The sequence below is a fragment of the Impatiens glandulifera genome, chromosome 1 (genome assembly GCF_907164915.1).
Source record: "Impatiens glandulifera chromosome 1, dImpGla2.1, whole genome shotgun sequence".
In the NCBI taxonomy this organism is placed as follows: Eukaryota; Viridiplantae; Streptophyta; class Magnoliopsida; order Ericales; family Balsaminaceae; genus Impatiens; species Impatiens glandulifera.
Genome location: NC_061862.1, coordinates 120,168,405 through 120,195,846, shown reverse-complemented (window position 1 = coordinate 120,195,846; position 27,442 = coordinate 120,168,405).

Sequence of the window (27,442 nt, the reverse complement as noted above, 5' to 3'; positions counted from 1 at the left end):
AAGGGAAGCGTAGTTAGACGAGGACGTTTAACTCCTTTAGACGCGGTCTAAAGGGAAACGTAGTTAGACGAGGACGTCTAACTCCTTTAGACGTGGTCTAAAAGGAAACGTAGTTAGACAAGGACGTCTAACTTCTTTAGACGCAGTCTAAAGGGAAACATAGTTAGACGAGGACATCTAACTCCTTTAGACGCAGTCTAAAGGAAGACGTATTTATACGAGGACGTCTAACTCCTTTAGACGCGGTCTAAAGAAAGCGTAGTTAGATGAGGTCGTCTAATTCCTTTAGACGTAGTGTATAAAAAACGTTTGATGCCTCACTTTAGCTATTGTCTGAAGGAAGCATCCGTCTAACCACGATTACTCAGCTATCTGCTCCACCATCTTTCGGCAGTTTGGCATGCCAGCTATTTCTATCAAATTAATTAATGCCACATACGCGAATATATCTCAATTGCATTTCCAGTACAAGAAAAGATTAGAGGATATTCGGCGCACTACCCGTTCAGTGCGACCATGATCCAAACACTTAGAGTCTGTTGTACTCTCATACTATAGGAGGCCATCCAACGGACACATGCCACATGTCTACAAAAAATATTCGACCTTTGGTGTACTTCAACTTTAAATAGAAGCCCAAGGACAACGGTCGAACCAGGTCCCAAATACTTACTGACTTTCTCCTTCACACACTTTATTAACACATTCGATTCAAGAAACTATCTCAAGCAAAAAGAAAAACATCTCTTACTGTCTAGTTGTGATTATATTATAATTGCATACTGTCTTTTTTGTGAGAAACCTTAGTGTTGTAAGTTGAACAGAGTATGTTCTATTCAACAGAGAGTTAGGTAGCTCAGTGAATTGTATCTGATTCAAATCTTTAGTGGATATCCTTCTGGTTGTGGAAGAGGCGGCGACGACGAAGTTTTATCTCTGAACATCCATAAAACTCCTTGTGTTTTTTTACTTTCTGTCATTTGCATTCAGTTGTCTAAAGCTTCAAATCCAACAAACAATTCCGCACTTGAATCCGTTTCAAGAATTTATGAAGATTTGTGAAGAATAGAAACAAATACTAATCCCTCACATGATTATTATCGAATCGTTTATCGTAAGCTGTTCACAATAGTCAGACCCATTACTCCATTGTTAACACCGATCCCAACAAGTGGTATCAGAGCCTCGTTTTCTATTCTCAAGAACTAACAAAGAATCTGAATCATGTCTATGGCTGCCACGACTAAGGTTTCCATGTGCTCAAATGAAAACTATTTTTGTGGAAGGCGAGAGTCCACGCTCATCTAGCTTCCATAGACGATGTCTGAATTTAATGGGAGATTCAACAAGATTATCACCACTCTTTCCACCTTGGGCCATAGAGAGGTTGCAATCAAAGTCATGCGTGCTCTGTCCAAGGTGTGGGATATCAAGACGATGGCAATGAGGGAGTCTAAAAATATCAAGAAGATGGAGCTCTTTGACTTGCTAGCCGATATGAAGGCATATGAGTTTGAGATAAACTCTAGGATTGAAGAAGAGCTTTCCACAACGGATATTGCAACCAAGGAGTTGGTGACTGCTGAGGAGCCATCCACTGCCACTGATGTGAAGACTACTGCAGATCATATCAGTAGTGACGCCATGGCTCTCTTTGTGAAGAAATTTGGAAAATTCATGAAGAAGAGCAATTCTAACTCAAGTTATTCAAACAATAACAATGATGATAAGAATAACTATAAGGCTAACTTAAAGTGTTTTAATTGTGATAAACTAGGACACTTCAAGTCAGAATGCAGGAAGCCAAAGCGAGATGAGAAGAAGAAGGACAATCAGATAGAGCTAAAGGCTCTCATGGTGGCTGATAGCAAAGCCAAGTGGGCCCAAAGAGACTTAGATGATTCATCGTCCAAAGATAGTGATGATGAAGAGGTCACGTACTTCATGGCATTAGAAGAAAAAGAATTTGAGGTATTTGACTTCTCTTCTGAAGAATTTACAAGAGATGAATTAACTGCTGCACCAAATGACATGGTCATTGAGTACAAGAAGTTGTCAGACTCTTATAATGAAATGAGAATGAAATATGAAACTGATAACTCTCATTCATCTCAAATTTCAGAACCAAAAGTTTTTGAAAACAAAATGTTCGAGCTCTCATCTGAGAATGAGAAGCTCAAGAAAAAAGTTCAAACACTGATTTTTGAAAACCAACGTTTGACATATGTGGTATGTTCCTGGAAAAGGTCTGAAGATGCAGACAACAAATAAGTATGTTGAAGCCTACCGAATGTAAATCCGGTTTAGGATTTGGCAATGCTTTTCCAGACCAGTCATCCAAGACGTTAAACCTAGTCGAAGACAAGCTTAAGACTATAAGCTTTGTCAGGGATAGTTTAATTAATAAAGGAACTGATCCAAGCTGTGAAAATATAACCTTAAAGGATGAGATTATTTATGTCAAGCCAACTATAAGTTGGCTAAAACCTAAGAAGGAAGCAACTAGATGGTCTAGCAAAAAAAATGACAGTAAGTCAAGGAGTTTTAAACAAAAACCATCTTCTAAGATTAAAAGATCAACTACTAGCAGAAAGAAGTCTGCTAAGCCTAAATCATATGCATTAATCACAAGACAACATGGAAAATCCATAAGGATAACTCAAATATGGAAACTTAAGGGACTGATTGACCGAGGACCTAAGTGAATGTGGGGTACCAAGTTGTAAATATGTATTTTTATAGGCATAACATGTCATCTACATGGAGGAATCCGAAAGTATACTCATCTAAGAATATGCTCCAAAAAGATCAGCAAGTGGTAGACGTGTTCACGAAGCCACTCCCTAAACTAAGTTTTATTTCCTTAAAATGTTTTTGGTCTTGTAGACCTCAAATTATTTAGTTTTTAAAACATGCACAAATTGAAGGGAAAATTGTTGATGTTTAAAATAATTAGACAAACGTTTGAAGACGGAGGTCTCAATCGATCTGATTAGATCAGTTGTCTAAAGGAGATGCGTACTTAGACGAATATTTGCTTAAGCAACTTGCAACTTAAGCTTGGCTAGACGTCTATTTGTGAGACAGACGTCTAAAGCACCTGTAGATGAACGTATTTAGACGTCGTCTGAACAGACGCATGTTAGACGTATGTAGACGCGCGTAGTTAGACGCCGTCTAAACTAGATGTTTACCCAACTTAGACACAACGTATGCAGATGGCATGTTAGACGTCTAACTACGTGTGCCTTTGGACATCTCATCTTCAGACCAATCAAAGACAGTTGTCACATTAATATGCACTATTATTTATCTTTCCCGCTTAAACAATAAAACAGTCATTGTTGGGTCAATTTATTTTGACTAAGTGTTGAAATAATTTACCCACTGATATTTTGATGATGAAATAATTTATGAGTTTTGATACAGGTGTATGAAAACTACATGTTATTAGACTTGGATCTAATGAGGGTCATTAGACCGATTTTAATCTCCATTCGCATAAAATTAGACGCACAGTCTAACTCAACGGAGTTAGACGTGCAGTCTAATAGACGCGTGAATTAGACGTAAGTCTAATAGAATTAGACGTACAGTCTAACTCATCGGAGTTAGACGTGTAAGTCCAATAGATGTGTAAAGAATTAGACGGATAGTCTAATGAATACACGGAATTAGACGTAAGTCTAATGGAATTAGACGTACAGTTTAACTCATCGGAGTTAGACGTTTAAGTCTAATAGATGTGTAAATAATTAGACGGATAGTCTAATGAATACACGGAATTAGACGTGAGTCTAAAGGAATTAGACGTGAGTCTAATAGAATTAGACGTACAGTCTAACTCATCGGAGTTAGACGTGTAAGTCTAATAGAATTAAAGAATTAGACGGATAGTCTAATGAATACGCGGAATTAGACGTGCCAGTCTAACTCATTAGAGTTAGACGTGGCAGTCTAATGGTTATTGGATAATTAGACGGGTAGTCTAATTAGTGAAAGTTAGACGTGAGTCTAACTCCTTCAGATTAGTTTGAGGTAGAACCGGAATTAGACGCGTCAGTCTAACTCAGTGAGAGTTAGACGTGCCGGTCTAATGGTTATTTAATAATTAGACGGGTAATCTAATTAGTGCAAGTTAGACGCGAGTCTAACTCCTTCAGACAAGTCTGAGGTAGAACCGGAATTAGACGCGTCAGTCTAACTCAGTGGGGTTAGACGTACCCGTCTAATGGTTATTGTAATTAGACGCGAGTCTAATTTTAGTAGACCAGGCAGTCTAATAGACGTTTTTCATTAGAAGGAGTTGACTTATTTCATTAGACTGATTTTCTCAAATCCGTCTAACTGAAATACGTCTAATGCTCTATTTAAGCAGTACGCATGAATCTAGCATTTCTCCTACCCACGTGTTATAGTTGTACCCTACTTCTGCTCCACTTTCTTGTGAAGATTAGTACAACAGCTATATGCATCCAATCAAGGAATGCCACGTAAGATAATTTTCTTCACATTACCCGTTTTGCAGGTACATCCCTGATGGAATATTCGGCGCACTACCAGTTCGGTACGGCCACGATCCTTGTGCTCAGAACCTGCTGTGTACAATGGAGGCTTTCCAATGGAAGAGTGCCACATATCATTCTTGAAGATTCGACCGTTAGCTCCTGCTCAGTATTTAATCAATCCTAAGGACAACGGACGAAGCACCTTACCCAGCCTTAACAATCTTGAGCTTTTGCAAAACAATCAAGCATTCTGATTTTGCAGAGAGAGAGTGTACTCAATCATCTTGCTTACTGAACTTATTCTGTGAAACTTCTTTCTGATTGAACTGTGTGTGAATCGAGAGAGAGAGCTAGAATCAAAACACCATTAGCTGAGTGATATTCTTCATCTTATAATTGAACAAAAAGTGTTCTGTTCAATAGTGAGCTAAGTGTGTGTAAACTGTATTTAATTCTCATCATATTATAGTGAATCCTTCTAGTGGTTGGAAGAAGGGGTGACGTAGAAGAGTTTCTCCGAACATCCATAAACAAATTGTTGTGTTCTTCATTTCTGTCATCTTTTCATATTTCATCTTGTGCTTCAAACCCAAGTAAACAATTCCGCCTTGAATCTGTTTCAAGTGTTTACACAAGTTTGCGTAGAATAGAAAGAGATATTAATCCCAAACATGATTTCTATCAAACCGTTTTTTATAAGACTTCATCCTTAGCCAGACCCCCGTCTCTAACGATAAAGCCGATCCTATCAATTGGTATCAGAGCCTTGTTTCTATTCTCAAGCATCAAGTACCCAAAGCATGTCTTGCATCAATGAAATTCCTCTTCTGTCAAAGGACAACTACGATCTGTGGATGATAAGAATGCAAGCTCACTTGGCAGCTATTGACTATGATATGTGGAGTGTTATCACCAATGGCCCTATAAAGATTTCAAAGCCAAGAAGTGAGTGGACCACTGAAGATAAGGTGACCAACAACCTGGATAATGTTGCTAAGAACATTCTGTTCCAGTCTCTCAACACGAATATGTTCTGTGAGATTAAGTCTTGTTCCACTACAAAAGAAATATGAGATAAGCTCAGCCAAATCCACGGAGTGAGCCCTCAAGCAAAGAATAACCAGGAAGCATTCATTTGTAGTCAGAACAAGTCCAGATGGGCTGACAGCGATTCGGAGGAGTCTCCTGTTGAAAAAGAGAATGAAGTTGTAACATGTCTGATGGCAGATGACCAATCTAAGGTAAATGATATCTCTGCACCAGAATTTATAAACGAGGAGTTAACTAATGCACTAAATGAAATGGCTATTGAGTACAAGAAGTTAGCTGACTCTTTTTATGAAATGAAAGTTAAATATGAATCAACTGTTTTCTCTTCAAAGCAAGAACCAAAATCAAATGTTTTTGATGAAAACTTAAAAGAGATCTCATATGAGAATGAGATGCTCAAAGAACAGATTCAAACTCTTTCATCCAAAAACAAGAGACTGAACTATATTGTCAGTAAATGGACAAGATCAGGAGATGCTGTCAAATATCAGATCAGCATGTTGAAACCTGCTGGATCTAGATCCGGATTGGAATTTGATAGCAATGACCCTAATCTGTCCTGCAAAAAGTCAAAGCCAAATGACAAACTTAAGCCAATAAGTTTTGTCAAAGGAAGTATGACTAACAATGAATCTGATCCTATTCATGAAGAAGTTGCTTTCAAAAATGAAATAGTTTATGTTCCACCGACTGTTAGTTGGCTTAATAATAAGCTAGAAAAGGCTAATAAGTCTGGTAATTTAAAACATGACTCAAAGTCATGGAGTTTTAAAAGAAAATCTTCTTCAAAAGCTAAAGGATCAGTGGCTAGCAGATAGTCGTCTGCTAAGTCAAAAACACACGCATTAATCACAACACAAAATGGGAAATCCATCAGAATAACTCAAATATGGATTCCTAAGGGACTGATTGATCGAGGACCCAATTAAAGGTGGGTACCAAAAGATTATAAATATCAATTTATGTAGGTACAAATAAATGAAGGACTGGAGGAATCTGTATGGTATCTTGATAGCGGATGTTCTAGGCATATGTCTGGAAACAGACGGTTTCTCACTGATATATCAGACTGCTCTGGACCTAAGATCACATTTGGTGACAACAAGAAGGGTAAGACTATGGGTAAGGGTAAGATTATCTATGGTAATCTAACCATTAATGACGTGCTGCTGGTTGACAACTTGTGTTATAATTTAATCAGTATCAGTCAACTATGTGATAATGGTTTCTCAGTAGACTTTCAAACTCATGCATGTTTAGTTAAAGACCATGATGGAAACATTTTATTAACTGTAAGTAGAGTAGGAAACTCATATAAAATGAATTGGCAAAAAGAGACATCTGATCCTATATGCATGATTGCCAAGAATGACCAGAAATGGTTATGGCATAAACGTTTGAACTATTTGAATTTTAAAACCATTAACAACATCTGTTCAAACAACTTAGTTATTGGTTTACCCAATCTTCAGTTTTCAAAGGACAAGATATGCACTGCTTGCCAGTTAGGCAAACAGGGCAGATCATCATTCAAAAGCAAAGGGAAATCACAATCCAGCCGTATCCTAGAACTTTTACATATAGATCTTTTTGGTCCAATTCCTGTAAAAAGTGTAGAAGGAATGAGATTTGCCTTAATTGTTATTGATGACTTTTCACGTTTTACATGGGTTGCATTCTTACCATCAAAAGATAAAACTGATGAAAATTTTATTAGGATATTTAGAGGAATTCAGAATCAGAAATCTCTAAATATCACATGTATTATAAGTGATCAGGGAACTGAATTCACTAACAGATACCTATCATCTTATCTTGAGGAGACTGGAATTAGGCACGAGTTGTCTAGTGCCAGAACTCCACAGCAAAACGACATTACTGAGAGAAGAGTGAGAACTCTGAAGGAAGCAGCGAGATCTATGCTAGCTGAATCAGATGTCCCTCAGAGGTTCTGGGCGGAAGCCATTAGTACTGCTTGCTATACTCAAAACCGATCAATAATCAACAAACGTTTTGATAAAACTCCCTATGAACTGTATTATGGGAGAATTCCCACAGTTTCTTACTTTAAGATATTTGGGTGTAAGTGTTTTATCCATAACAATGGAGAGGTTTATTTGACTGCTTTTGATGCTAAAGCAGATGAGGGATTTATGTTGAGATACTCATCAGTAAGCAAGGCTTACAGAGTATACAACAAAAGAACACAGACTGTTGAAGAATCCCTTCATGTAATTTTTGATGAGCCTGTTGAGAGCAAATCCAAGGAACCCATTGATCTTGCTGACAGACTTCAAGCGGATAGTCTTGAGTCTGTAAGTGAAGAAAAAGAAACCTTGGATAAACGGATGGCTCTATCTGATCCTGTGGCTGATCCGGTTGAAGCTCAACCAGATGTGCAAACTCCTGTTCAACAAGAAGTTGAGAGTTTGGATGTCGCGGTGTCACCGGTTCTGATGACCAATCCCCTTGGTTCAAACTTCAGATGGAACATAAATCATCCACCAAAACTGATAATCGGAAATCCTTTTTCTCCTCGAAGGACAAGACGTCAACTGATGGATGAAATGGCCAACTCTGCATTTATTTCTCAAATTGAACCAAAGAAGATTGGTGAAGCTATAGTTGATCCAGATTGGATCAATGCTATGCAAGAGGAGTTAAACCAATTTGATAGAAATAAAGTGTGGTATCTTACTCCTAGACCAACTGATAAGTCAGTCATAGGAACAAGATGAGTATTTAGAAACAAGCTTAGTGAATATGGCTTAGTCATTAGAAACAAAGCTCGTTTAGTTGCTCAATGATACATACAAGAGGAAGGTATTGATTTTGACGAGTCTTTTGCACCGGTTGCAAGACTAGAGGCAATCAGAATCTTCCTAGCATATGCATCATTTAAGAACTTTAAAGTTTTTCAAATGGATGTGAAAAGTGCATTTTTAAATGGAAAATTAAGTGAAGAAGTATATGTTGAGCAACCCCCTGGTTTTGTAGATCATGTTTTGCCTAATCATGTTTATAGGCTTAACAAAGCATTGTATGGTCTGAAACAAGCCCTAGAGCTTGGTATGACACTTTAACCAATTTCCTGTTTGATCATGATTTTGTTGTCGGAACAATGGATAAAACCCTATTTAGATTTGCTAAAGATTCTCATATATTACTTGTTCAGATATATGTTGATGACATTATCTTTGGGTCAACTAACCCCAAACTGTGTGAGAAATTTGTCAAGCTGATGCATGATAGGTTTGAAATGAGCATGATGGGAGAACTTACTTTCTTCCTTGGGCTTCAGATCCGTCAGCTGGAAAACGGAACTCTCATCAACTAGGCCAAATATACCAAAGAATTAATAAAGAAGTTTGGTTTGGAGAACTGTTCTGCAGCAGCTACTCCAATGAGTTCTTCTATTAAATTGGACAAAGATGAAGGTGGCCAAAGTGTATATGTTACAGCATACCGAGGTCTCATCGGTTCCTTGCTATATGTAACTACTAGCAGGCCAGACATTCAATTTGTTGTTGGTGTCTGTGGCAGATTTCAGGCTGATCCTAAACTCTCTCATTTTACTACTGCTAAACGTATTCTTAAATACTTGAAGGGAACTCAAAATGTGGGACTGTGGTATCCGAAGGATTCCAGTTTCAATTTAATTATTTTCTCAAATGCAGATTATGCAGGATGCAAAATTGATAGAAAAAGCACTAGTGGAACTTGTCAGTTCCTTAGAGATCGTCTAATCACATGGTTCAGCAAGAAGCAGACGTCAGTCGCCACGTCTACAGCAGAAGTTGACTATCTTGCAGCTGGCAGTTGTTGTTCTCAAGTTGTGTGGATTCAACAACATCTCAGAGACTATGGGATTGAGGCTGATGAATCTCCAATTTTCTGCGACAACACAAGTGCTATCGCAATATCCTATAATCCTGTTCTGCATTCTCGGACAAAGCATATTGAAATAAGGCATCATTTCATCCGAGAACACGTCAATTAGAAGCAAATCCGTCTTGAACATGTTTCTACAGATCAACAAACTGCGGACATCTTCAAGAAACCTCTTCCAGAAGCTAAGTTTTCTCACTTTAGAAACATGTTAGGTCTTGTTGATCTTGATTGATGTAATTGTGTGCATAAACTAAGGGGGAACATAACATTCAAAACGTAACTAAACAGATATGAAAGACGGAGGTCTTAACTTGTCCTAAGGATTCAGAGTTTGAGAAACACAACTATTTAGACGAACATCTACCTTAGCAGTTTCCTTTATATATGAAATCATTGTCTTGGTTATTTTAACCTGCTTGGTTAGACGGATGCGTCTAATAGACGGATGCGTCTAATAGACGGATGCGTCTAATAGACGGACACGTCTAATAGACGTTAGACGTTTTTACGTCACGAGCAAGAGGATGCTCACGTCTAATCAGACACGCGTGTCTCACGTGCTGTTATAGCATAATTAGACGTACAAGTCTAATAGACTGATTTTTAAAAAGAAGTTGAAAATGTGAAAAGGAGAATAAAACGTCTAACTACTGGTGTAATTAGACTCTTCATCTTCTGGCTTTTCGGACATCTGTCTTTTAAATGATGTCTGTTTGAGTCCTCTCTCCCGCCGAAAAATAAATTCAGTTATTCCTCAAAAGAATTGAAGACATGTGTCTCTCAATATGCAAGAAATGACTAATATTTCTGACATCTTTTTCTTGTACACTTAGTATTAGACGTTCTATTTCATGCTAACATTAAATGCTGTTTATTGGGAACTTTCTTTTGAAATTCTTGACAGTAGGAGTAATCATTAGTTTTTTTCTTCATGATTAAAGCCCCGATATTAATAGGTTCATTCACTCTAAAAGATAGAATATCCTTGAAATCCCTCTTTCTCTCTTTAGAAGTCTAATCTCTCAAACCCTTGTTCATCAAATCAAAATGTTGACCTTCCGACCAAAATCGATTCAAGTGGACTTTCAATCTGTATCCACTCTTGAATCTGGATGTTTGAATCGCTAAAAGCTTCTGGGCTGAGAAGATTCTTCACCCCTCATGAAACTTATCATGAACAACTTGTCAACGAATTCTTCCAAACCGCTAGCTCCTATCAAGATAATGTTATTGCTGGTGCAGTAATGGGCCAGATGGTATGGATCACAGAAGAATCTTTTGGTGAGTTCATTCATCTCCCAACAGAAGGTATTGATGATTTCTCTACCACTCACCTTAACCTAATGATTACGATGATAAAAGTCTTTTCCGATTCCCCTGAAGTAGATATTCATGGAAAGAAAAACCTTCTGAAGGTTGAATATGCTCTTTTAAGTGATATCATTTCGAAATCCCTTCTGTCTAAAGAAACCTCCTACAAATATTGTACGAAGGTCTTTCAGATCATGGTGGCTATCACCAGGGGTGTTCCGGTGAACTGGACAAGCTTCCTCTTCGGGAATCTTGTCAGAATGGTTATCACTAGAAAGAAGATCTTTGGCTTTGACGGTCCTCTCAGTTCTTTTCTCTATCATCGTCTGAACGAACATGGTAAGAGTTTTCCCCTCCCCTCTAAGATCCTGAACTACCAAAAAGTGGTTGATTACATTCAAAGGGTGGAAACGCTCAAGTCTAAGAAACGAAAAAGTGAAGACTCCAACTCCCCTCTAACTGCAGTCTTAGAGACATCTTAGGTTGAAGTCTATCCTGTCCAAAAGTCATGACTAGGAAGAAGAAGAAGACTAATGATTAAATCTCTTTTTTTAGTTATTTTGAATGTTTTCATAATGTTTTTGGTAAGCATATCGTGGTTACATTGAACAATATTTTGAGTGTTTCTTCTGAAAACACTCATATGTGATCAACATGGATGTTTTTGAATGATTACTTGCATGCTGTCTGTTTGTTTATTTATTGGATGAATGCATGTCTTGTTATATGTATGCAGGTTTGCAATTTCTTCATAAAAAAAGGGGAAATTGTTGGGTCAAATTATTTTGACTAAGTGTTGAAATAATTTACCCACTGATATTTTGATGATGAAATAATTTTTGAGTTTTGATACAGGTGTATTAAGACTACATGTTATTAGACTTGGATCTAATGAGGGTCATTAGAACGATTTTAATCTCCATTCGCATAAAATTAGACGCAAGTCTAATAGAATTAGACGCACAGTCTAACTCAACGGAGTTAGACGTGCAGTCTAATAGACGCGTGAATTAGACGTAAGTCTAATAGAATTAGACGTGAGTCTAATGGAATTAGACGTACAGTCTAACTCATCGGAGTTAGACGTGTAAGTCTAATAGATGTGCAAAGAATTAGACGAATAGTCTAATGAATACACGGAATTAGACGTAAGTATAATGGAATTAGACGTACAGTCTAACTCATCGGAGTTAGACGTGTAAGTCTAATAGATGTATAAAGAATTAGACGGATAGTCTAATGAATACACGGAATTAGACGTGAGTCTAATAGAATTAGACGTGAGTCTATTAGAATTAGACGTACAGTCTAACTCATCGGAGTTAGACGTGTAAGTCTAATAGACGTAAAGAATTAGACGGATAGTTTAATGAATACGCGGAATTAGACGTGCCAGTCTAACTCATTGGAGTTAGACGTGGAAGTCTAATGGTTATTGGATAATTAGACGGGTAGTCTAATTAGTGAAAGTTAGACGTGAGTCTAACTCCTTCAAATTAGTCTGAGGTAAAACCGGAATTAGACGCGTCAGTCTAACTCAGTGAGAGTTAGACGTGTCAGTCTAATGGTTATTTAATAATTAGACGGGTAGTCTAATTAGTGAAAGTTAGACGTGAGACTAACTCCTTTAGACAAGTCTGAGGTAGAACCAGAATTAGACGCGTCAGTCTAACTCAGTAGAGTTAGACGTACCCGTCTAATGGTTATTGTAATTAGACGCGAGTCTAATTTTATTAGACCAGGTGGTCTAATAGACGTTTTTCATTAGAAGGAGTTGACTTATTTCATTAGACTGATTTTCTCAAATCCGTCTAATTGAAATACGTCTAATGCTCTGTTTAAGCAGTACGCTTGAATCTAGCATTTCTCCTACCCACGTGCTATAGCTGTACCCTACTTCTGCTCCATTTTCTTGTGAAGATTAGTACAACAGCTATATGAATCCAATCAAGGAATGCCACGTAAGAGAATTTTCCTCACATTACCCGTTTTGCAGGTACATCCCTGATGGAATATTCGGCGCACTACTAGTTCGGTACGGCCACGATCCTTGTGCTCAGAACCTGCTGTGTACAATGGAGGCTTTCCAATGGAAGAGTGCCACGTATCATTCTTGAAGATTCGACCGTTAGCTCCTGCTCAGTATTTAATCAATCCTAAGGACAACGGACGAAGCACCTTACCCAGCCTTAACAATCTTGAGCTTTTGCAAAACAAACAAGCATTCTGATTTTGCAGAGAGAGAGTCTACTCAATCATCTTGCTTACTGAACTTATTCTGTGAAACTTCTTTCTGATTGAACTGTGTGTGAATCGAGAGAGAGAGCTAGAATCAAAACACCATTAGCTGAGTGATATTCTTCATCTTATAATTGAACAAAAAGTATTATGTTCAATAGTGAGCTAAGTGTGTGTAAACTGTATTTGATTCTCATCATATTATAGTGAATCCTTCTAGTGGTTGGAAGAAGGGGTGACGTAGAAGAGTTTCTCCGAACATCCATAAACAAATTGTTGTGTTCTTCATTTCTGTCATCTTTTCATATTTCAGCTTGTGCTTCAAACCCAAGTAAACAATTCCGCCTTGAATCTGTTTCAAGTGTTTACACAAGTTTGCGTAGAATAGAAAGAGATATTAATCCCTAACATGATTTCTATCAAACCGTTTTTCATAAGCCTTCATCCTTAGCCAGACCCCCGTCTCTTACGATAAAGCTGATCCTATCACAGTCATATTCTAAATTTCGAATAACTTGAAGACACGTGTCTCTCAATGTTAAAAATATGACTAATATACCCTACAGTTAACTACTTCACGACGTTGCAGTCTCTAGGAATTTGGTAAAATACATTTAATAATTAATTTTGGGAAAAAGGCATTTAAATTAAATAACGGTTCTATTTCAAATAATACTTGTTGAACACGTGACTGTTCAAATACTATATAAGGACAACTTGCATGCCTAAAGGGTTTTTACGCTATTTGTAATCCTAAAACCCTAGTTTGATCTCTGCCTCTCTAAAATAAATCTTGATCCTTCTTGTCTAATCTCGTTCTCATACTAAAAAATGACAACTAAAAAGATTATCTCTTTCTCTCACAATAAGATATTATTTGAACAAGATCTCTTTAACAACAAGATATTGTGGAGATGTTCAAATCTTTGGAGGCATCTAGCTTTAGAAAATTTCTCAGCGGCCCTTTTGTTCTATATGAAGAAGAAGTTCGTGAGTTCTTCAAAATAGGGAAATAGGTTGGAGATTCGGTCAAGGCAACGGTGAACGACGCAAATTTTTCCTTCTCTAAATCCATTTTCACGGAGTTCTTCAAACTTCCTTCTGAGGGTCATACCTTTGACTTTGCGATTCCGGTCGAGATTATCTCAGAAATGAAGAGTGTTTTCTCGAACACTGACAGACCGATTAACATGAATGGGAAGAATAAAGCCTTGGAGTCTCATTTCTGCCTTCTAAACGACGTTGTTACAAAGTCGCTTAAGGCAAGGGCAGGGTCCTTCGATCTTTACACCCAAGATAGTTTTGAATACATGGTGGCTATAACTAGAGGGATACCAATCAACTGGGCATCCACTCTATTCTTAACCCTATGCCAGATGGTTTCCATCGAGCAAGTAGAGTGTGGGCTTCTCTGTCCAACTCGGTTGGCTCTTGGAGAATTTGGGAGTTCCTATGGATAGGGGTGCGGTTTTTAACCCCTATTGAATATTTACTGCCATCTCAGTAAGGGGTTCCTTGGCAAGGATGAAACTCACAAAGGCGTTGAATCCTGAATCCTCCGGTCAATAGACGAGTGGTCAATCGATCACTTGGTCCAAGCGCCCAATGACTTCTAGTTGCAAAACGACTTCTAAGGGAGCCAAATCTTTAGTCATGTAGTTCGCTGCAAGCTCTAATAGCCAAAAGAGGGCACCTATTAAAGACTCATGAGAAGTTGACTCCATCCTTAAAAGGGAGAGACAAGAGAAAACCCTCATCGCCGATGTCCCTCTATCATCTTTCTCGCTATCGCCATTAGCCAGCCAATGAAAAAGCGGGCTGAGTCGTCTACTCATGGATCAAATCAAACAGAGGCGTCTAAAGCCGCGAAAACGTCATCTAAGGTAACCTCTTCTGCTCCTATGGCCGTAGTGCCCAATATTGAAGTTCTAGTGGTGGAACAAGCTAAAAGACCAACTGTTGAGCCAATTGGTCAAAATGTTGATTGTATCAACAGGGAAAACACGTCTGCTTTCCTTGATGAACCAATAGCTGCAGATGTTGCTGGTAATATTAACATTACAATTAAAACAGAGAAGGTAGTAGTTCCTATGACTACTACTACTACTACTTTCGAACAAGCACCCATTCAGTTAGATGCTGCAACGTCTATTGATGAAACAATTAAAGAACCGCATGTTCATAAAGCAACTGAAACTGCAACTGAGCTTCCAGAAGGTGCGTTTCAAAAACCCCCTCTCCATTCGAAATATTAAGAGCAACCAGAGGGGCTCTAGATATTTTTTTCAAAGAACTAGTGCCTATTCCCAAACCAGCCAAAGTTGTAGGAAAAGGAAAATGTGTTGCTGTGGAGGTACCGGAAAACATACCTGATGCCAATTTAATCTTTGACCTCATCATGGAGGATGTTGAGGTAAAAGCTACTGAGAAGGTTGAAGTCTTTGACACTTGGATGAGTTATAGACTCTATTCACAATACGATGAAATTATTTTCAGCAATGAGTTTGCAACAGAATGGAAGAAACTAGTAAGAATGGACAAGTGTATTCTCAAATGGCAAAAACAACAAGTGTCCACAAAGCGCTTTAAAGAAGAGAACTCGTCTTGGCAAATACGATAGGGCGTGCTCAGTTTCCTCTACTCAAGGCGAGGAAGCAAATTTCAACTCTCTCGACAGGAATTCTAACTTAGAGAAAAAGGCTCTTAAATTCCACGACTTGCTCATGGATGCTTATTTCTCTACTGTCCTCCAATACGTTCATGGTACAAGATCCTCTACACTTTATATCATTCAATCTGAATAATCTGGGATAGAGTTCAACTGCGAAGATGAGGAGGAGTTGGTCATTCACATTGATGACATTCCATCCCCACAAGGCGAGCGTTGTCCCCTATCTAGACTTCAATAGACACTTCCTTAGTTTGAAGATCATCAAGATTCTCCGATCCTCGAAGAAGAAGAAGTAGATGCCCCTAACGATGAGCAGACGCCTTCCATCCAGAAAGAGACGTTTGAAGTTCCCCTAACATCTGAACAAAGAAAGTAGCTATCTGTTGAGGGGGGACCCTCAAAGTCTTCCAAACAGGGATCAACTTCACAAGTTGAGGGGGAACCCTTAAAGCCATCTGATCAAGAGCAGATCCCGTCTACTAAAGGGGAACGCTTTCGTTCCCAAAGAGCTGCAGAATCTGAAAAAGCTAAGTCCTCTTCCCCATATAAAGAAAAGACATTTGAAGAAAGGTTGTCCACTCCTTCTACCACCCGTCACTTATCTTCTGTGAGGATAGCCGGTTCTCTTCATGAATATCTTCCTGAAGTTCCTCATCAATTTGGAGACATTTCAATATTTGTCAATCAGCCGTGTGGTGAGTTCCAAGATGTCAGAAATGACTCTTGTAATATGATGATTTCTCCTTCAGAACCCACCTAGGATAAGGAATTAGAGCAATCATTACAGGTAAATCTCCACGTCAATCATATTCGCTTTGTTCCAACACACTCGCACATTGTATTCTCTACCCTACTTCGTCTGAGGAAGCTTCTCCTGGAGATGCAAGCTTTCACACATCTATTATGGTTTCGTTAGGCACTATGAAACATAACATAATGGAAATGTCATCTAGACTAAAAAAATCTTGAAAGTGCATCCACAAAGAACAAAGAAGTCTTTACCTCCATAGTTTCTGCTCAAAAAGTCACAGACAAAAATCTTTTGAGAAATACTTATGAAGTAAATCTTCTTCACACTCAATACAAAAAGCTTGAAAAGAATCTGCACAAACAACATTCTGATTTTCATGTTAAATCGAAAAACTTCAATTTAGAGTTCCACCATGAGACAAGGTCCTTGATTGAACATGTCTCTCTCAAGTATTGGAGGTTGCAAATTCTCTAAGAAGTGTAGAAGCCGAATGTCTAGCAAGTAGAGACTGTTGCAAGGAGTTTCCAGGTTAATGAAGATGCAGCTACAGCTGCAAAAGAAAGAGCTCTTATTGCTATCAACCTTGATAATGTTAAAAAGGGGAAGGAAGTAATAGAGGCGGGTCAAGCTCCGCTCGTGGAACACGATCCAAAAGAAAAACCACCCAAGGTGGCCGAGGCAGCTGTCAATCTGATAGAGGTGGCCACAGTCGTGGAGGAGATAGAGGCGGTGGTAGTGGTGGTCGAAAAATTGCTCGGCTACATAACCTTATTACTAGGGAATCGATTCTTCAAAGTCCAGATCCAAGAGTTAAAAGGGAAGGATCTTAAATCTATTATCTCATGTTATGTATCCTTAAACTATGTTTGAATACTTTGGTTAAACTACTGCGTTCTTATTCATTTTGATTTGTGTTCTCAACTTAATTGTTGTTGTTTAGATTTAACATCATCAAAAAGGGGAAATTGTTAGGAAAAATTAAAACAAAGAAAAGAGAAAGTTAATTAAGGAAGAAATAGTTTAATTAACTTTAAAATAATACAAATGATTTCTTATAATTTGGAACATAATTTTAATGATGTAGTTATGATCAAGTTAAGCTGTCTATTTGTTTTGTGCAGGCATAAATATAAAAGACGTTGCTTCTTCTAACGTGGTCTGAAGCAGGTAGTCCTAGACATCTTACATAGTTAGACGAGGTCGTCTAACTCCTTAAGACGTGGTCTAAAGGAAAACGTAGTTAGACGAGGACGTTTAACTTCTTTAGATGTGGTCTAAAGGGAAACGTAGTTAGACGTTAGACGCGGTCTAAAGGGAAATGTAGTTAGACGAGGAAGTCTAACTCCTTTAGACGCGGTCTAAAGGGAAACGTAGTTAGACAAGGACGTCTAACTCCTTTAGACGCGGTCTAAAGGGAAATGTACGTCTAACTCCTTTAGACGCGGTCTAAAGAGAAACATAGTTAGACGAGGACGTCTAACTCCTTTAGACGCGGTCTAAAGGAAACGTAGTTAGACGAGGACGTCTAACTCCTTTATACGCGGTCTAAAGGGAAATGTAGTTAGACGAGGATGTCTAATTCCTTTAGACGCGGTCTAAAGGAAGACATAGTTAGACGAGGACGTCTAACTCCTTTAGACACAGTCTAAAGGAAGCGTAGTTAGACGGGGTCGTCTAACTCCTTTAAACGCGGTCTAAAGAAGAACGTTTAATGCCTCACTTTAGCTGTTGTCTGAAGGAAGCATCCATCTAACCATGATCACTCAGCTGCCTGCTCCACTTACTTTCAGCAGTCTGACATGCCAGTTAATTATATCAAATAAAATAATGCCATGTACACGAATATCTCGCAATTGCATTTCCAGACCAGACAAGATCATATTCGGCACACTACCCGTTCGGTACGGCCACGATCCAAATACTCATAGTCTGCTGTACTCTCGTACTATAGGAGGCTATCGAACGGACACATTCCACGTGTTTACAAAGAATATTCGATCGTTGGAGTACTTCAACTATAAATTGAAGCCCAAGGACAACGGTCGAACCACATCCGAAATACTTACCGACTTTCTACTTCACACACTTGCTTAACACATTAGATTCAAAAAGTCCCTCAAGCAACAAGAAAAACATCTCTTACTGTATAGCTGTGATTATATTGTAATTGCATACTGTCTTTCTGTGAGAAACCTCAATGTTGTAAGTTGAACAAAGGTCGTTATATTCAATAGAGAGTTAGCTAGCTCAGTGAGTTGTATGTGATTCAAAGTCTTTAGTGGATATCCTTCCGGTTGTGGAAGAAGAGGTGACGTAGGTGTTTCATCTCCAAACATCCATAAAACTCATTATGTTCTTTACTTTTTAACATTTGCATTCAATTATCTAAAGCTTCAAATCAAACAAATAGTTCCACACATGAATCTGTTTCAAGAATTTGTGAATATTTGCGGAGAATAGAAACATATATTAATCCCTCACAGGATTATTATCAAATTGTTTATCGTAAACTGTTCACAATAGTCAGATCCATGACTCTATTATTAACACCGATCCCAATAGTTTTATGAAAACCTTCGTAATTACTCAATCCCAACACTTAGAATTATTTTTTGTTTTTTTTGAAGAGTCAAAACCGAAGATTTTTGAAAAACCATCACAATTACCCTTTTCCTAACACTTAGAATTATTTTCAGTTTTTTTGGGAAGATTAAAAACCTAAGGTTTTCTGAAAACCTTCAAAATTACCTTTCCCAACACTTAGAATTATTTTCTGTTTTTTTGCAATAGTCAAAATCGAAAGTTTTTTGAAAAAACGTCGTAATAACCCCTTCCCAAACTTAGAATTTTTTAAAAATTTTTTGGGAAGAGTCAAAAGTGGAGGTTTTTTGAAAAACCTTTACAATTGCCCTTCCTCAAAACTTAAAATTATTTTCAGCTTTTTTGGGAATAGTCAAAACCGAAACATTTTTGAAAAACCTTCGCAATTACCCTTTCCCAACACATATAATTATTTTTAGTTTTTTTGGGAAAAGTCAAAACCGAATGTTTTCTGAAAAACCTTCACAATTACCATTTCCCAATACTTAAAATTATTTTCAGTTTTTTTGCGAAGAGTCAAAACCGAAGTCTTTTTGAAAAACCTTCACAATTACCCTTACCAAAACTTAAAATTATTTTTTGTTTTTTGTAAAGTGTTAAAACTGATTTTTTTTTAAATCTTTGCAATTACCCTTTCTTAACACTTAAAATTATTTTCAGTTTTTTTGGTATTAGTCAAAACTGAAAGTTTTCTGAAAAACTTACCCAATTACCCCTTCCAAAACATAAAATTATTTTCTGTTTTTATTGGGAAGAGTCAAAATTAAAGATTTTAGAAAAACCTTCGCAATTATCCAATTTCCAACACTTAGAAATGTTTTCAATTTTTTTGGGAAGAGTCAAACCGAAGGTTTCCTAAAAAAACCTTCCCAATTACCCCCTCCCAAAACATAGAATTATTTTTTGTTTTTTTTGGAAACTCAAAACGAAGGTTTTTTTAAAAACCTTCGCAATTACCCATTCCCAAACTTATAATTAATTTCAATTTTTTGGGAAGAGTCAAAATCGAAGGTTTATTGAAAAATCTTCGAAATTACCCATTTCTCAACACTTAGAATTATTTTCAGTTTTTTTGTTAAGAGTCAAAACTAATGTTTTCTGAAAAACCTTCGCCATTATCTACTTCCCAACATTTAGAATTTATTACAATTTTTTTGGGAAGTGTAAAAATCGAAGGTTTATTGAAAACCTTTGTAATTATCCCCTTCTCAACACTTTAAATTTTTTTTTCAGTTTTTTGGGAAAAGTCAAAACCGAAGGCTTTCTGAAAAATATTCGCAATTACCCTTCCTAAAATTTAAAATTATTTTCTATTTTTTTGTGAATAGTCAAAACCGAAAGATTTATTTAAAAAACTTTCGCAATTACCCATTTCTCAACACTTAGAATTATTTAAGTATTTTTGGGAAGAGTCTAAACCGAATGTTTTCTTAAAAACCTTCGCAATTACCACATCCTGAATTTTTCAAATTGTTTTGGGAAGAGTCAAAACCGATGATTTATTTAAAACCATCGCAATTATCCTTTTCTCAACACTTAAAATTATTTTCAGTTTTTTTTGGTAAAGAAAACCGAATGTTTTCTGAAAAACTTTGCAATTACCCTTTCCAACACTTAGAATTATTTTCAGCTTTTTTAGGAAAAATGTCAAAACCGAATGATTTTTGAAAACCTTCGCAACTACCTCATCCTAACACTAAGAATTATTTTCTGTTTTTTTGGGACGTATCAAAACAGAAGGTTTTATGAAAAACCTTCGCAATTACCTTTTCCCAATACTTAGAATTTTTTTTAGTTTTTTTGGGAAGTGTCAAAACCGAAGGGTTTTTTTGAAAAAATTTCGCAATTACCTTTTTTAACACTTAGAATTATTTTCAATTTTTTGGGAAGAATCAAAATCGAAAGTTTTTTGAAAAACCTTTGCAATTACCCATTCTCAATACTTATAATTATTTTCATTTTTTTGGGAAGAGTGAAAACCGAATGTTTTCTAAAAACCTTCGCAATTACACCACCCCAACAGTTAGAATTATATTCAGTTTTTTTTGGAAAGAGTCAAATTTGAAGGTTTTCTGAAAAACCTTCGCAATTAACCCTTTCCCTACACTTAGAATTATTTGTTGTTTTTTTGGAAAGAGTCAAAACCGAAGGTTTTTTAAAAAACCATCGCAATTACCCTTTACCAACAATTAAAATGATTTTTTAGTTCTCTAGAAGAGACAAAACCGTAGTTTATTGAAAAACCTTCTTAATTATCCTTTTACAACACTTTGAATTATTTTTAGTTTTTTTGTGAAGAGTCAAAACCGAAGGTTTTCTAAAAAAACCTTCTCAATTACCCCCTTCTCAACACTTAGAATTTTTTCCAGTTTTTTTGGGAAGAGTCAAAACCAAATGTTTATTGAAAAACCTTCGCAATTACCCTTTCTCAACACTTAAAATTATTTTCAATTTTTTTGGGAAAAGTTAAAACCGATAGTTTTCTGAAAAACATTTGTAATACCCTTTTTCCAACACTTAGAATTATTTTCAGTTTTTTGGTAAGATTAAAAACTAAAGGTTTTCTGGAAAACCTCCACAATTATCCCTTCCCAACCCTTAAAATTATTTTCTCTTTTTTTTTATAATAGTCAAAACCGAAGTTTTTTTGAAAAACGTTCACAATTACCCCTTACAAAAACTTAAAATTATTTTCTATTTTTTTTAAAGAGTCAAAACCGAAGGTTTTTTTGATAAATCTTCGCAATTACCCATTTCCCAACACTTAGAATTATTTACAGTTTTTTTTGGAAAAGTCAAAACCGAATATTTTCTGAAAAATCTTCGCAATTACCCCATCCCAACACTTAGAATTATTTACTGTTTTTTTCTTAGAAGAGTCAAAACCAAAGATTTTTTGAAAAATCTTCGCAATTACTCTTCCCCAACACTTAGAATTATTTTCAGTTTTTTGGGGAAGAATCAAAACTGAAGGGTTTTTGAAAAACCTTCGCAATTACCCATTTCCCAACACTTAAAATAATTTTCCGTTTTTTTGGGTAGAGTCAAAACCGAAGGTTTTTTGGAAAACCTTCGCATTTACCCCTTACCAAACTTAGAATTTTTAAATTTTTTTTGAAAAGAGTAAAAACTGAAGTTTTTTGAAAAACTTTTGCAATTACCATCCCCTAACATTTAAAATTATTTTCAGTTTTTTTAGGAAGAGTCAAAACCGAATGTTTTATGAAAAACCTTTGTAATTACCCCTTACCAAACTTAGAATTTTTAAATTTTTTCTGAAAAACCTCCGCCATTATCCCTTCCCAACCCTTAAAATTATTTTCTGTTTTTTTGACAAGAGTTAAAACCGAAGATTTTTTGAAAAACGTTCGCAATTACTCCTTCCAAAAACTTAAAATTATTTTCTATTTTTTTGTAAAGAGTCAAAACCGAAGGATTTTTTGATAAATCTTCGCAATTACCCATTTCCCAATACATAGAATTATTTACAGTTTTTTTGGAAGAGTCAAAAACGAATATTTTCTGAAAAACCTTCGCCATTATCCACTTCCCAACATTTAGAATTTTTTACAATTTTTTTGGGAAGTGTAAAAATCGAAGGTTTATTGAAATCCTTTGTAATTATCCCCTTCTCAACACTGTAAATTTTTTCCATTTTTTGGGAAAAGTCAAAACCGAATGTTTTTTGAAAACCTTCGCAATTACCCTTTAACAACACTTAGAATTATTTACTGTTTTTTCTTAGAAGAGTCAAAACCAAAGATTTTTTAAAAAACCTTCGCAATTACTCTTCCCTAAAACTTAGAATTATTTTCAGTTTTTTTGGGAAGAGTTAAAACTGAAGGGTTTTTGAAATACCTTCGCAATTACCCATTTCCCAACACTTAAATTATTTTCTGTTTTTTTGGGTAGAGTCAAAACCTTCGCATTTACCCTTTACCAAACTTAGAATTTTTAATTTTTTTTTGGAAACAGTAAAAACCAAAAAACCTTTGTAATTACCCTTCCCTAATATTTAAAATTATTTTCAGTTTTTTTGGGAAGAGTCAAAACCGAATGTTTATGAAAAACCTTTGTAATTACCCCATCCTAACATTTAGAATTTTTCCAGTTCTTTAGGGAAGAGTCAAAACCTAAGGTTAATTGAAAACCTTCGCAATTACCCCATTCACAATACTAAGTATTATTTTTAGTTTTTTTTTGGAAAAGTCAAAACCGTAGGTTTTCTGTAAAAACCTTCGCAATTATCCTCTTTCCAACATTTGGAATTTTTTCTAGTTTTTGTGGTAAGAGTCAAAATCGAAGTTTTATTGAAAAACTTTCGCAATTCCCTTTCCCAACACTTAGAATTATTTTTCAGTTTTTTTGAAAAAAGTTAAAACCGAAAGTTTTCTGAAAAGCCTTCGCATTTACCCCATCCCAACACTTATAATTATTTTATACTTTTTTTTGAAGAGTCAAAATTAAAGGTTTTTTATAAAAACATTCGCAATTACCCCTTTCCCAACACTTAGATTTATTTTCTGTTTTTTTTTGAAGAGTTAAAACCGAAAGTTTTTTGAAAGTTTTTCGCAATTACCCTTTCCCAACACTTAGAATTATTTTCAGTTTTTTTGGTAAGATTCAAAACTTAAGGTTTTCTGAAAAACCTTCGCAATTATCCATTCCCAAACACTTAGAATTATATTTTGTTTTTTTGGAAGAGTCAAAACGAAGGTTTTTTGAAAAACCTTCAAAATTACCCTTTCCCAACACTTATAATTATTTTGTTTTTTTGGGAAGATTCAAAACCGAAGGTTTTTTGAAAAACCTTTGCAATTACATTTCTCCAACACTTAGAATTATTTTTTTTTGAGAAGAGTCATAATCGAAGGTTTTTTTAAAACATTCGCAATTACCCTTTCCCAACACTTATAATTATTTTTCTGTTTTTTGGGAAAAGTCAAAACCGAAAATTTATTGAAAACCTTCGCAATTACCCATTTTTCAACCCTTAGAATTATTTTCTGTTTTTTTGGGAAGAGCCAAAACCGATATTTATTGAAGAACATTTGCAAATACCTTTTTTCCCAACATTTAGAATTATTTTTATTTTTTTTTGTAAGAGTCAAACCGAAGGTTTTCTGGAAAACCTTTGCAATTATCCCCTTCCCAATTCTTAAAATTTTTTTCAATTCTTTTGGGAAGAGTAAATCCGAAGGTTTATTGAAAAACCTTAGCAATTACCCATTTTTCAACACTTAAAAATTTTATTCAGTTTTTTTGGGAAAAGTCAAAACATAAGGTTTTCTGAAAAACCTTCGCAATTACACTTTTCCAACACTTAGAATTATTTTAGTATTCTTAGTAAGAGTAAAAATCGAAGGCTTTTTATAAAACCTTCGCAATTACTCCTTCCTAAAACATAAAAGTTAAAACTGAAGGTTTTTTTTAAAAAAAATATTGGCAATTACCATTTCCTAACACTTAGAATTATTTACAGTTTTTTTGGGAAGAGTCAAAACCGAATGTTTTTTTTTCAGAAAAACCTTCGCAATTCCCATCCCGACACTTAGAATTATTTTCTGTTTTTTTGGAAAAGTCATAACAGAAGTTTTTTTGAAAATCTTTGCAATTACACTTATAATTATTTTTCGGTTTTTTGGGAAAAGTCAAAATCGAAGATTTATTGAAAAATCTTTGCAATTACCCATTTACCAAAACTTAGAATTATTTTTACTTTTTTTAGGAAGAGTCAAACCGAAGATTTATTGAAAAAGATTTGCAATTACCCTTTTCCCTACACTTGAAATTATTTTTTATTTTTTTAGTAAGAGTAAAAACCGAAGGTTTCTAAAAACCTTCGCAATTACGCCCTTACCAACACTTCGAATTTTTTCCAATTTTTTTAGAAAGAGTAAAAACCGTAAGATTATTGAAAACCTTCGCAATTACCCCTTTCTCAACACTTCAAATTATTTTCAGTTTTTTTGAAAAAAATCAAAACCAAAGGTTTTCTGAAAAACTTTTGTAATTACCCTTTTCCAACACTTAGAATTATATTCAGTTTTTTTGAAAATAATTAAAACCGGAGATTTTCTGAAAATCTTTGCAATTACCCCCTTCGCGAACATAGAATTTTTTTTAGTTTTTTGGGAATAGTCAAACCAAAAGTTTTCTGAAAAACATTTGCAATTACCATTCTTAACACATAGATTTATTTACAGTTTTTTTGTGAAGAGTCAAAATCGAAGGTTTTTTGAAAAACCTTCGCAATTACCCATTTTCAAACACTTAGAATTATTTTCTATTTTTTTTGGAAAATTCAAAAACGATGGTTTTCTGAAAAATCTTTGCAATTACCCTTTCCCAACACTTAGAATTATTTTTAGTTTTTTGGGAAGAGTCAAAACTGAAGGTTTTCTAAAAACCTTCGCAATTACCCCCCTTCCTATTACTTTAAATTTTTTTCTAATTTTTTTGAAAGAGTCCAAACCGAATATTTTTTGAAAAACCTTCACAATCACCCAATTCCAACACTTATAATTATTTTCTATTTTTTTATGAAGAGTCGAAATCGAAGGTTTTTTGAAAAACCTTCGCAATTACCTTTTCCCAACACTTAGAATTATTTTCATTTTTTTGGGAAAAGTCAAAACTAAAGGGTTTTTAAAACCTTCGTAATTATCCATTTCCCAACACTTATAATTATTTTCTATTTTTTTGGGAAAAGTCAAAACTGATGGTTTTCAGAAAAAGCTTTGCAATTACCCTTTCCGAACACTTATAATTATTTTCAGTTTTTTTTTAAGAGTCAAAACTGAAGATTTTTTGAAAAACTTTCGCAGTTACCCATTCTTAACCCTTAAAATTATATTCTATTTTTTTGTGAAGAGTCAAAATCGAAGGTTTTTTTGAAAACCTTCGCAATTACCCATTTCCAAACACTTAGAATTATTTTCTATTTTTTTGGGAAAATTCAAAACCGATGGTTTTCTGAAAAATCTTTGCAATTACCCTTTCCCAACACTTAGAATTATTTTCAGTTTTTTTGGTAAGAGCCAAAACTGAAGGTTTTCTAAAAAACCTTCACAAATACCCCTTCTCAACCCTTCAAATTATTTTCTATTTGTTGGGAAGAGTCAAAACCGATGGTTTTTGAAAAACATTCGCAATTACCTATTTCCCAACACTTCAAATTATTTTTTTGTTTTTTTGGAAAAAGTCAAAACCGATGGTTTTCTAAAAAAACCTTCACAATTACCCTTTCCCAATACATAGAATTATTTTTAGTTTTTTGGAAGAGTCAAAACTGAAGGTTTTCTAAAAACCTTCGCAATTACCCCCTTCCCAATACTTTAAATTTTTTTCTAATTTTTTTGAAAGAGTCCAAACCGAATGTTTTTTGAAAAACCTTCACAATCACCCCATTCCAACACTTATAATTATTTTATATTTTTTTATGAAGATTCAAAATCGAATGTTTTTTAAAAAACCTTCGCAATTACCTTTTCCCAACACTTAGAATTATTTTCATTTTTTTGGGAAAACTCAAAACTAAAGGGTTTTTAAAACTTTCGTAATTATCCATTTCCCAACACTTATAATTATTTTCTATTTTTTTGAGAAAAGTCAAAACTGATGGTTTTCAGAAAAAGCTTTGCAATTACCCTTTCCGAACACTTATAATTATTTTCAGTTTTTTTTATAAGAGTCAAAACTGAAGATTTTTTGAAAAACTTTCGCAGTTACCCATTCTTAACCCTTCAAATTATATTCTATTTTTTTGTGAAGAGTCAAAATCGAAGGTTTTTTGAAAACCTTCGCAATTACCCATTTCCAAACACTTAGAATTATTTTCTATTTTTTTGGGAAAATTCTAAACCGATGGTTTTCTGAAAAATCTTTGCAATTACCCTTTCCCAACACTTAGAATTATTTTCAGTTTTTTTGGTTAGAGCCAAAACCGAAGGTTTTCTAAAAAACCTTCAAAAATACCCCTTCTCAACCCTTCAAATTATTTTCTATTTGTTGGGAAGAGTCAAAACCGAAGGTTTTTGAAAAACATTCGCAATTACTTATTTCCCAACACTTAAAATTATTTTTTTGTTTTTTTGGGAAAAGTCAAAACCGATTGTTTTCTAAAAAAACCTTCGCAATTAACCTTTCCCAATACTTAGAATTATTTTTAGTTTTTTGGGAAGAGTCAAAACTGAAGGTTTCTAAAAACCTTCTCAATTACCCCCTTCCCAATACTTTGAATTTTTTTCTAATTTTTTTGAAAGAGTCCAAACCGAATGCTTTTTGAAAAACCTTCACAATCAACCCATTCCAACACTTATAATTATTTTCTATTTTTTTATGAAGATTCAAAATCGAAGGTTTTTTGAAAAACCTTCGCAATTACCTTTTCCCAACACTTAGAATTATTTTCATTTTTTT